Source organism: Schistocerca cancellata, chromosome 2 (genome assembly GCF_023864275.1).
Source record: "Schistocerca cancellata isolate TAMUIC-IGC-003103 chromosome 2, iqSchCanc2.1, whole genome shotgun sequence".
Taxonomy (NCBI): Eukaryota; Metazoa; Arthropoda; class Insecta; order Orthoptera; family Acrididae; genus Schistocerca; species Schistocerca cancellata.
In genome coordinates this window covers 643141580-643153628 of record NC_064627.1, presented here as the reverse complement: position 1 = coordinate 643153628, position 12049 = coordinate 643141580, and positions in this window count along the sequence as shown.

Sequence of the window (12049 nt, the reverse complement as noted above, 5' to 3'; positions counted from 1 at the left end):
CCTTCCACGGATTGCCATTGGAGTGCACTTAGCAGCTCCTCAATAGTCGCCTCTTGATCGAACCTACGGGTAATAATACCAGCAGTCCGTCTCTGAACTGTACATATCATTTTACTAAATAGTACTTTCGCGCATAACTCGGTCGATACGGGAGTTAAGGGAGGCTGAATAAAATCATAGGCCCCTCTGCGTACTATCATTTAACGAAAACTTCTTGTTGACATCTTGTACCGTTCTAGAAATGGGAAGTTAGGGAAATAGGACAACAGTTATGTCTTACTCGAATCACCATACAGGAAAGTTTTACGTGAAGCTTAGCGAGCGACCTGCTTTAAACCAGTATTGTACCAAGACCTCTTCTCGTCACACGGCTGCAGTAGCGTCACATAACAGCAGCTGCATACGCGTTCTTGCTTGTCGGCCCTCGTGCTTTGTCACTCTCGACTGGCGTAGGTAGGTGATGATGAGCACGGCTTAATTACAGCTGCTTTGTCGTGTATCCGCTGCTCCTGTCCCGACAGCTTGAAAGCCTTCGGCGTAACGAACACACGGATACACATACATGCTAGGTAGACGTACAGAGAGCAGGAGGGAGACCGGGTAGTTGAGGGGGCCCGGCTTTAATCCGATATCTGGTCGGCGCGTGAGGGCGTAACGCGATTTGCAGCCCCTGTGTCGTCTCCGGCGTAATTGCGCAGCTAGCCGTCGGCGCCGTTTAAATCGCAGCAGCCACCAGCAGCTGCTGCTGCGGAATCCTGGCGGACGACCAGGATTCCGCTTCAGAGGGGTGGTATTGGACGAGGCCTCTAAGCACAAACCCGTACTTGCTGCAACGCAGGCGGTGCGCGCTGCATTTCGGGCCTGGAGAGATTGTGTAACAACCTGCAGGCTAAATGTTTGTAAGCCGACGTCTGCCACATCTGAAGACTTCGATTTGGGTTCCAGTGACAACAGAGAACTTTCAGCGGTAATGCAAAAAGGAACTGGTTGAACATCTGTTAATCTCCCTATAATATGTCGGTCAACGGGACCACTGACTTTTGACTTATTTCGTCACAATCTTGGCGGATATAGCCTCAGTTACAGCCTTGCTAAGCGAGCTGTGTGCCCCACAGTAAGGGCTAAATTAACTCAAGTTATGCTGCCCAGACAACCCACAGTTTATGTTCCTGTAGTCACTAGAAAAGAAAAATTGTAAGCTAAGACTATTATTTAACAAGTCCCTTCGTTCTTCTCTCTGAATAATAGGAACACAACAAATTGGAAAGGACGATCTCTCGTCATGCTGTACATGAAGCAGCTCGATAATATACTCTACCAAAAAAAAAAATACCCACCACGAAGGAATTATCCGAATGCGACGGAAATGCATAGATGTGATATACACGTACAGACAAAAAATTATTATAATTGCAGTAAAGTTGGAATATTCATTCAAGAGAATGAGCTTCGTAAATCGAGCAACTCAATAGCCCGTTGGTCCTACTCTGGCTCTTTGCGAGCATTTATCCGGCTTGTTTATCATTGACAAATTAAATCCATGTCAAGGTATCTGACCCTCCATCTGCTTTAGATTAATAATTTAATCTTCTATGTGTGGTCGATTTTTTGACAGTAATTTGGCTACATTTAAGTGTGTAGAAGACAGCTGTTCTTCCATCATATCACCCAATTAATCATTGCACTCAAAACACAGTTTAATTAAATGCAGGTAGGATAGCGAGCAGTGATAACTTTAAATAATGGTTTTCATTTTAAATAAATAATGTTTACCAGTATTAAGTCCTGCAGTCTCTTACTTTACTCAATGACAGAATAAAATATTTTTCCACATAGTCACCAAGGCAGAGGAAGCCACACTAGATTCTATCTATATGTAAATAAGTCGATAGAGTCGATAGGCTGGATTCAGATGTTGACGTTCTAACCAAATTCGCTCCGGAACACTAAGAGTACCCACTCAAGTTAACTCACAAACATTACAAATGCAGCTGTAGTAAACCCGAAAATCACAGGTTCAGAACTTCAACTCACGTGCTGTAATTTACAAGTTCAGCACTTGTTCTTCCAAAAATAATTAATCCTCTTTAGCGACCTGATGAGAAAACACTTTTAGTTTAGCGCTTGTGCTCAAAACACTTGTCAGACATTGACTAGAGAACGCGTAAGTTACGTGGATACTCAATAAATATTTCAAGTCCATCGCCTTGCAACGTGCAATATCAGTAGTCTCAACCATGGTCAGAAATGTCTTAAGTCCAACGCTTTTATGAAGCAACAGACACATCGTACATATTAGCATAGACTAGTCATGTTCAGTATCAAATTATGGAGTGTCCCGAGCCACGATGGTAGGATGCTTCTAACAGGATTCCGTTTTGTAGCGACAAAATTTCAAAATCACATTTACATTTAGTTATCACACGTATAACACGTCCCCGGTTCCCACAGCCTCGCCCGTGGGATGGAAGCAGAGTTATCGTTTTGTAGTATCACTCCCAGAACCGATAGTGGTCCTCTGATTTGGAGCAGAGTGGAAGGACTAAACTGGAGGCACAGAGATTCTGCGAGGGAGTCGGAGGCTACTTTGTCGACATCGGCTGCCGGGTGCCGAATTGTAGGGTTCCTCCTTAACAGATGAGGCGTGCAATACACACATGAAGCGGCTACTAGGGTAGCACGGAACGTGTGGCGTCCACGTGTGTGTTTTTTAGGACAGAGAAATACCTCCAAAGGCCCTGCAAGATGCCTTCTGACTCCACAGTGGCTTTCGACACAGCAGATCGGACAAAAATAATGTTAATATAATACAGTTAACAGCAGGAGCGTCTAATAAACGGTAACAATGCCCACATACTACTATGAACAGAAAGTTGGCTAAAACCAGAAGTAAATAGCAACGAAATTGTAATTTCTGACTGAAATGGAAACCGACTGAAAAAAATAGCAACGCCAAGGTATTTTGCGACATAAACGAAAGTTCGCAGGCGCATTTTATCTGAATGATGATACCTAGTAAAATTTCTTGCCCGTCGCATAATAATGGCTCTAGCAGCACCACTATGTGGATCCAAATCAGGTTTGTTTTAAATACACGCTGTAACGGTCGTGGACGTTAGTTACTTTTGAGATTCGACGTGGTGGGTTGACATTAGTCAAGAATGCCTTTAAGGCGACCAAGACGCCACTATCAATACCTCACTGAGTTTGAACAAGGTCGCGTAATAGGCCTGCGAGAAGCTGGATGTTCCTTCTGCGATATTACGGAAAGACTGGACAGGAAATTAGTCACTGTACATGACTGCTCGTAGCGATGGCCCACGAGAATGTACGGTCGCAAGAAGACCGAGACCTGGACTGTCATGTGGCAATATCGAGAGAGATGACCATCGTATTAGCCGTGGGGGTATGGCGCGTTGTACTGCACCTGCAGCAGAAATTTAAGCAACAGTTGGCACGACAGTGACACTACGAATTGTTACAAATGCGTTACTTCGAGGACACCTCCGAGCCAAACGCCCTACAGCGTGTATTCCACTAATTACAGAGCACTGTCATTTGTGACTCCATTGACGTCAAGGGAGAGCCCACTGGAGGGCAGGGTGGAAGTCTGTTGTGTTCTCTGATGAAACCCTGCTCTGTCTAGTTGTCCGAAAACAAAGGAAGTAGGTTACAGTACGCTTGTTCGCCCACTGCTTGAATGCTGCTCAGCAGTGTGGGATCCGTACCAGATAGGGTTGATAGAAGATATAGAGAAGATCCAACGGAGAGCAGCGCGCTTCGTTACAGGATCATTTAGTAATCGCGAAAGCGTTACGGAGATGATAGATAAACTCCAGTGGAAGACACTGCAGGAGAGACGCTCAGTTGCTCGGTACGGGCTTTTGTCAAAGTTTCGAGAACATACCTTCACCGAAGAGTCAAGCAGTATATTGCTCCCTCCTACGTATATCTCGCGAAGAGACCATGAGGATAAAATCAGAGAGATTAGAGCCCACACAGAGGCATACCGACAATCCTTCTTTCCACGAACAATACGAGACTGGAATAGAAGGGAGAACCGATAGAGGTACTGAAGGTACCCTCCGCCACACACCGTCAGGTGGCTTGCGGAGTATGGATGTAGATGTAGATGTAGAAGTGATGACCGTGTGTCGGTTAGAAGGAGCTCAGTTGCGGGCCCCCACCCAACATGTCTGCCTGCTAGACACACTGGACCTACACCGGGAGTTATAGTCTATGGTGCGATTTCGTATGAGAGCAGTAGTACTCTCGTGGTTATTCTACTCACACTGACCGAAAATTTGTGCGTCCACCTGGTGATTCGACCCGATGTGCTGCCACTCGTGAACTGCATTTCAGGGGAGGTTTTCCAGCAGGATAAGGCTCGGCTACATACCGCTGTTGTAACAACACGCCCTACAGGGTGTCGACATGTTGCATTCACCTGCCCGATCACTAGATCAGTCTCCAATCAAGTACGTATAGGACATCATCAGACAACTCCAGCGGTATCTAAAACCAGCACGAAGCGTCTCTTTATTGACCGACCACGTGCAACTCGCATGGAACTCCCTTACTTAAACTAAAATCCAGGACATGTACAACACAATGTATGCACGTCTGCACGCTTTTATTCAACATTCTGGTGGTTTCACGGGTTTTTAAATGTACCAACATATCAAATTCGCAACTGCTTATCTTTCAGATTAACATGTGATCTTGCAACGTTAATCACTTACACATGATACCTAGACAAATGTGTCCTCGAAATTTCTTTACTCTACATTAATTACTTTTTGGTGTTGTGATCTGTTTTCTGTGAGTGCATATCGCAAAGATTGGTCGAACGCTGGCCGATGCGTCTCCCCACTTTGACACGACAAGCTGCGTATATCAGGCTTCTTAAGTCTCATATGATCCGTAAAAGAGGTGATTAGAGCTTTAAACTTGACAGGTAGACGGGAAACTCATAATTTCAAATCCCTGAAAATTCCAGTCTTAAAGGAAATTCTCACTATATAAGGCCTAAATCTACAGATCTGCGCTTCTCTTAATGCATCTCCATAGTCCGACAAATCGCCTCTCGCTATGTCCACTTTCCTTAAACACATTCCCCAAGTCTGTACCTTAGAAATTCCGCGTCGGAAATACCGTATAATCTGCGTACCTCCTATTTTGACTGCTAAGAACGCCACTGCATTGCTACAATGTATGGCAACTTTTTTGTTGCAGATATCTGTCGATATGTACGATACTGCAATGCCTGTGTTATTACGAATTAATGTTCCTTCGCACACGCATTAATGTCGAAATGGACAATGCATCGTAATTCGGAATAACTCAGGCACTGTAATACCGTATGTATCCGCTTACACCGGTAACGCGAATTTGAAGTAAAATGTCTCCTCTGTACAGGAATACACGTAATGGATGTACGAGTACAGGTAGGTTGCAAATTCATGACTTACGACATATGAAGTTTTGATATGGACGTAATTCGTGCTTGGATAGCCAAAGGCTAAGGCGACCGCTCAGAAAAACAGGGAAAGCTGTCTTGGATTCCCGGTGCGGCACAAATTTTCATCGTCGTCAATCTATTACGCAGCAGATGATATTCGCAACTGCGAATACATTTCGTGTCTATCGATGTGCGTTGGTTTTCGGCAAACACGAGGTCCTAGAATATAATGATGCCTTCTGTAAACCTTCCTCTGCAATAATGCAAGCTCCATGGTAAATGAGCTCCAGCAAGCCAAATTAATAGAAATTCAGGGAAGTTCAAATGGTTCAAATGGCTCTGAGCACTATGGGACTTAACTTCTGAGGACATGTCACCTAGAACTTAGAACTACTTAAACCTAAGTAACCTAAGGACATCACATACAACCATGCCCGAGGCAGGATTCGATCCTGCGATCGTAGCGGTCGCGCGGTTCCAGACTGAAGCGCCTAGAACCGCTCGGCCACCCTGGCCGGCAAATTCAGGGAAGGCACAGGCCCTTGTTTACAACGTCATTTACTTTTTGCCAAGTGATTCACACTTATTAAACATTTAAGAAAACAACAAAAGTAAAACACAATGAAATAATCCTTTAGAAATCAGCAGTTCTTAAACAAATAGTGGAATGCTTTGGATTCAAAGGAGTACCATGGATTAACCAATTTAACAACGATAGCAAAATTATACCATTCTAACACAATGGTTTTAAATTACAGACATAAGTCTTAACACTATCCTTTAAGAGACCTAACAAATTTAAAGCAAAGTTTTTGGAGGAAAATGTAACAGCTACTAGCACAAATTTAGTAACAGGTAAAATGTTTGAAGATATTTTTAATGTCCCAAAGTAAGAAAATGGTTTTAATTACGGGCCAAAATTTTTGAAGGTCAAATGTAGCGCAAATTTAGTAACAGATAAAAGTATTAAAACCACATTTAAATGTCCAAGCTAACAGAATGGTTTTAAATTGCAAATGAAAGTTTTACATAATAGATTAAGAGCTCTGAAAATTTACTACATTTTTAAAAGTCAGTGTAACAACGACTAGGAAAAATTTAGTAACGGGTAAAATGTTTAAACAAATTTAAATGTTCAAGCTAACAGAACGGTTTTAAATTACAAATCAGAATGTAACCGTGTCTTTTGATAGATCTGACAGGTTTAAGTGATACAAGGGCCAGCAAATGGCCCGGCTGACTGGGGAAAACTTGATACAGAAAGACAACAACAGGAAAGGGATCCAAGCAAAAGACAAATATTCGAGAACTATGAACAGATTTAGGCCCACGGGAACCTGAGAAGAAAAGACTTACCTAGCAACAGTCACCGTGCCGTAGAGCTGCTTCAGACAGGGTAACGACAGCGGCGAACGCCAAATATTGTCCAGCCTGTGCGCTTACCCTTGCCAGGCGGGGCCATTTGCATACATAGACTGCAGAAACAGTGGCTGACCCATCAGGTACCCGAAGGGCTCTCGTAAAATAAGCATAATACGACAAGAATATACCTAGAGACTCCAAAAGTTCAATTAGTACTGTAATATACTTGCAAAAAATAGGTGCCTGAACAAGCAGTCCAGAGTGAGGTAGAACAACAGCCGCAAAATGGCGATTAACCGACTAAACTAAGAATATCAAGAGTAGTACAATTTAAATACTTGTATAGATGCCGGCCGCGGTGGTCTAGCGGTTCTGGCGCTGCAGTCCGGAACCGCGGGACTGCTACGGTCGCAGGTTCGAATCCTGCCTCGGGCATGGGTGTGTGTGATGTCCTTAGGTTAGTTAGGTTTAAGTAGTTCTAAGTTCTAGGGGACTTATGACCTAAGATGTTGAGTCCTATAGTACTCAGAGCCATTTGAACTTGTATAGAACAAAGAATAAATATGTTAACACAACCAAGCTACAAACATAGTCTGGGAGTTGATTTTAAATAACAATTTGGAATTTCCCTTCCGTGTTGATATCCTGGTTCTGCTAATAACATAACGCTAAGTACGTTACAGCTCCTTCTGAGTGAAACAGATGTGTCAGTTACAAGTCCTATGATACATGTTCAGGGATGACCGAGCTAGAATTCTGAGCCACATGAAGAACGGCCTACACGAAGTACACGGACTGACACTGCAGATCAGCGTGACCATACGTTTCTGGGCTAAGAGTATTGTCGGTGAGTGTACAGAACTGTCCGAATATGTTACCGCATATCGGAAAATAGACTGAAAGTAAGCAAAATAAGTAAGACTTCGCGCTTCCGTGTCAGCATCCAATTTCTGCGCACTATCTCAAGCATGAAAGTTTCATGAAAGCCATCCATCTGCCTTCAGTCCTAAGAATTTAAAACGGTCGTCTTCAATTGCTATTTGACCAACTTCGAGCAATAAGATTTCGCTTTTATAAGAATTTGTCAGAAACTGTAATTATTACACTTAAGCGTTAATCTGTTCTGTAGAAGCCTTTTGTTGATATTACTGAATTCCTACATCATTTATGGTGCGCCCCATGTCTTTCATCACGACACTTGGGTCATCCGCAAAGAGAAGATTTTTGTGACATGTGTCATAGTTGGTAGCAGGTTAGTGATATGTGTCAAGAAACTCAAGGGCGAAACACAGAACCTTAAGTGACTTTCCCTCCAATAACACCACTTCACATGACTACAGTGAGTTTCAAACATCTTCCCTGTTTGTTGACGCTGGAGGTCAACGTTCTGCTCCCTACTTTGCAGATATGAAGTGAAACACTGTCCAGATGTTTCCCTAATCCCATAATATTCCAACTTCAAATGAAGCATTGCATGGTCCACACAATAAAATGTTTTTGTCAAGTCAAGCGAAATACCTTCTCTCCTCAACATCATTTAGCACTGATAGTGCCTCACACACAAAATAATAAGATGGTGTACGGACGGAAATAAAACTGTGTGTCTCGAACAAAATTATGTGTACTGAGATGAGTGACTTTAAAAAAGAAACTTGTACAAAAAAAAATGGTTCAATAAGTGTCCACATTCTCTCTCTAAGATTTTATAACTACGCGGTTTCAGAAAGATTCCGTAAGGAGCTTGACCGCACCAGACACACTTTGCACACATGACTGTGTAGCAAACTCATATATCATGCACTGATGTTCATAATCCTACATTAGTCGTAGCCTTCCGAGTATTTACTCTTTAATCTATTTAAATAAAAATGTTGATGTTCTTCTGTTCAAAATCGTTAATCTCTGAGTGTTCGTGATAAAATGCTTTGTAATTTTGAAAATAGTTGCTCCCTAATACAGGAGTGTTTTTAGGAACCATCCTTTGAGAATAATTATATTAAACATATTAAAAAAAGAAGGTATATAAAAACACACTCGTATTACAATGCAACGTTGTGTCAAAATTTCAAAGCATTCACTCAAAAACTTATGGAACTTTGCGACCAGCAACATTTACAGTTGATATATAAGTACGTAACGTAGATGTTTCCATCCTCAAAATCTCAAATCTCCGAATGTTGTTCACGGATTATTTTGAAGTTCTAACACAAGACTGCACTTGTACACTCAGGAGTTTTTTTTGTACCTACTGTAAAGCCACCTGGTATGCATGTGATATATGTGTAATGAAAGTGGAAAAGTTATAAAAATGTAAATGTTGGTGTGTTCAAAATCGTTAATCGCGGAAATTTCTAGACCGATTGCTTTACAATTTTTACATACGGTTCAAATGGCTCAACTTCTGAGGTCATGAGTCCCCTAGAACTTAGAACTACTTAAACCTAACTAACTTAAGGACCTTACAGACATCCATGCCCGAGGCAGGATTCGAACCTGCAACCGTAGTGGTCGTATGGTTCCAGACTGCAGCGCCTAGAACCGTACGACCAGCGGCAGAGCACTGCATGGTTTGATGAATCCCGATATCGTCTTCATTATGCATATGACAGGGCGCAAATCTGTCGTCTTCCTGGAGAACAATTTCTTGACACCTGAATTGTGGATAGGAAACAGCCTGGCGGCGGATCCATTATTCTCCGAGGAACATCCATGTGGGCATTCGTGGGTCCAGCAAAGTTCGTGAAAGGAACCATGACAGTCAAGGCTTACCAAACGCTGTTTACAGGCTACGTGGTGACATGACGATTATGTGTCCCAACGACAGTGACATTTTTCAGCAAGATAATGTGTCATATCACATGGCCAGGAGTGTGATGGAGTGGGTCGAGGAACACAGTGGCGAGTTCCAGTTGATGTGTTGGCTCCCCAACTCGTCAGATCTGAACCCGGTCGAAAATATCTTGAGATGTGATTGAAAGTGGCATCAGAGATCATCGCCACCGTTCCCGGATTTTACGGGAATCAGAAGACGTGCCAGCTCCCTCCGGCGAGTATAAGCCCTGTTATCCGTGCCGAAAGTAAAAATGCCATCTATTAGATAGGTAGTCATAAGGTTCTGGCTGGTCTGTGTATGTAATACGTAAAGGGAAAACACCGTTTACGTAAGATTTTTAGGAGTCAATGTAATAAACGTCTAGACACATTGCATTAACGGACCTTTGAGGCCTACAGCTAAAAAAGAATAAAAAAAGAAACATTACAAACACAAAACCCCAGTGAAAGGAATGTCTGTCAATCACAAGAGAGGATATATTTGCTGCAGACGGCACTCCATCTTTTTCAGACTCTAGCATCATCCTCCACAGCCGACGGTTCTACTTCTTGAAGTATCGTCGTCACTCGATCGTTCCATCACGTTCTTGGGCGTCCCCTCGGGCACTTCCCTGTGGGTTGAGAGCGGAGGACTCTCTCAGGAAGGGATCCGTCCGCTTCGTAAGATGTGGCCAAACCGTTGTCACCTCTGTCCCGAAATTCGTCCAATGTGTGGCTCTCCAAACCTCTGGTACCAGTCTTCTTTCTTTCTTCTTTCCCATTTACCTGCCATGTTATTCTAGACGAGCCCATAGATCGAACCTTTCTTTCAAATTCACATAGTGAGTCTTCTGTGGTTGCTGATGTCGCCCAAGTTTCACAACCGTATTAAAGTACTGGCCTCACAAGTGTCTTGCAATGGTGGACTTCGTTCATCTGAGATATCAGACGAGATTTAAAAAGATGGTTCAGACTAAAGAACACGCGAGTTCAGACTAAAGAACACGCGATTAATATTCTTTATGTGTTGATGTACTTATTTCGTCACCTCACTTTTGTTGGTTAATATTGAGCCCAGGTACTTGAACTCTTTAACTCGCTTGAAGGTATGACCGTATGGAAGGACGGAAAACTCGACGACGTGAAACTCCAAGATATTTAGTTTTCACTAACTGAAACCCTCAGCTGCTGACAGGTGTTGTTGATATACCTCGATGTGGGCAGCTGAAAATGTGTGCCCAGACCGGGACTCGAACCCGGGATCTCCTGCTTACATGGCAGACGCTCTATCCATCTGAGCCACCGAGGACACAGATGAATAGCGTGACTGCAGCGACTTATCCCTTGCACGCTTACCGCGAGACTCACATTCCGAACTCTCCAGAATTCTACGTATGTAAAGTACCTTATAGACATTTGCCCATCCACTCATTACTCGCGCACGTTTTGGCGATTCCCGTAAGATTTTGGGCAACCTGTGTGCATTCGCACAGACGAAGGTCAATGGCTGGGTAGCCTTTAACTATATATATATATATATATATATATATATATATATATATATATATATACAGTAACTGTTCTCGAAAGAACAGATACTGTTGATGTACGTGCAGCTTTTCCCTGGAATAAATGATGAACAACTGAAACCCTCAGCTGCCTACAGGTGTTGTTGATATACCTCGATGTGGAAAGCTGAAAATGTGTGCCCCGACCGGGACTCGAACCTGGGATCTCTTGCCTACATGGCAGACGCTCTATCCATCTGAGCCACCGAAGACACAGATGAATAGCGCGACTGCAGGGACTTATCCCTCGCACGCTGCCCGTGAGACTCACAGTCCCAGCTGTCCACAATTCTACATATGTAATGTATCTTATAGACATTTGCAAGTCCGCTCATTACTCGTGCACGGTTTGGCGATTCCCGTAAGCGAATGCGAACAGGTTGCCCAAACACTTACGGGAATCGCCAAAGCGTGCGCGAGTAATGTGTGGATGGGCAAATGTCTATAAGGTACGTTACATATGTAGAATTGTCGACAGTTGGGAGTGTGAGTCTCACGGGAAGCGTGCAAGGGATAAGTCCCTGCAGTCGCGCTATTCATCTGTGTCCTCGGTGGCTCAGATGATGATGTTGATGATGATGATGATGTTTGGTTTGTGGGGCGCTCAACAGCGCGGTTATCAGCGCCCGTACAATTTCCCAACCTTTGCGCAGTCCAATTTCGCCACTTTCCCGGATGATGATGAAATGATGAGGACAACACAAACACCCAGTCATCTCGAGGCAGGTGAAAATCCCTGACCCCGCCGGGAATCGAACCCGGGACCCCGTGCTCGGGAAGCGAGAACGCTACCGCGAGACCACAAGCGGTGGACTGTGGCTCAGATGGATCGCCGGCACGGTAGTTC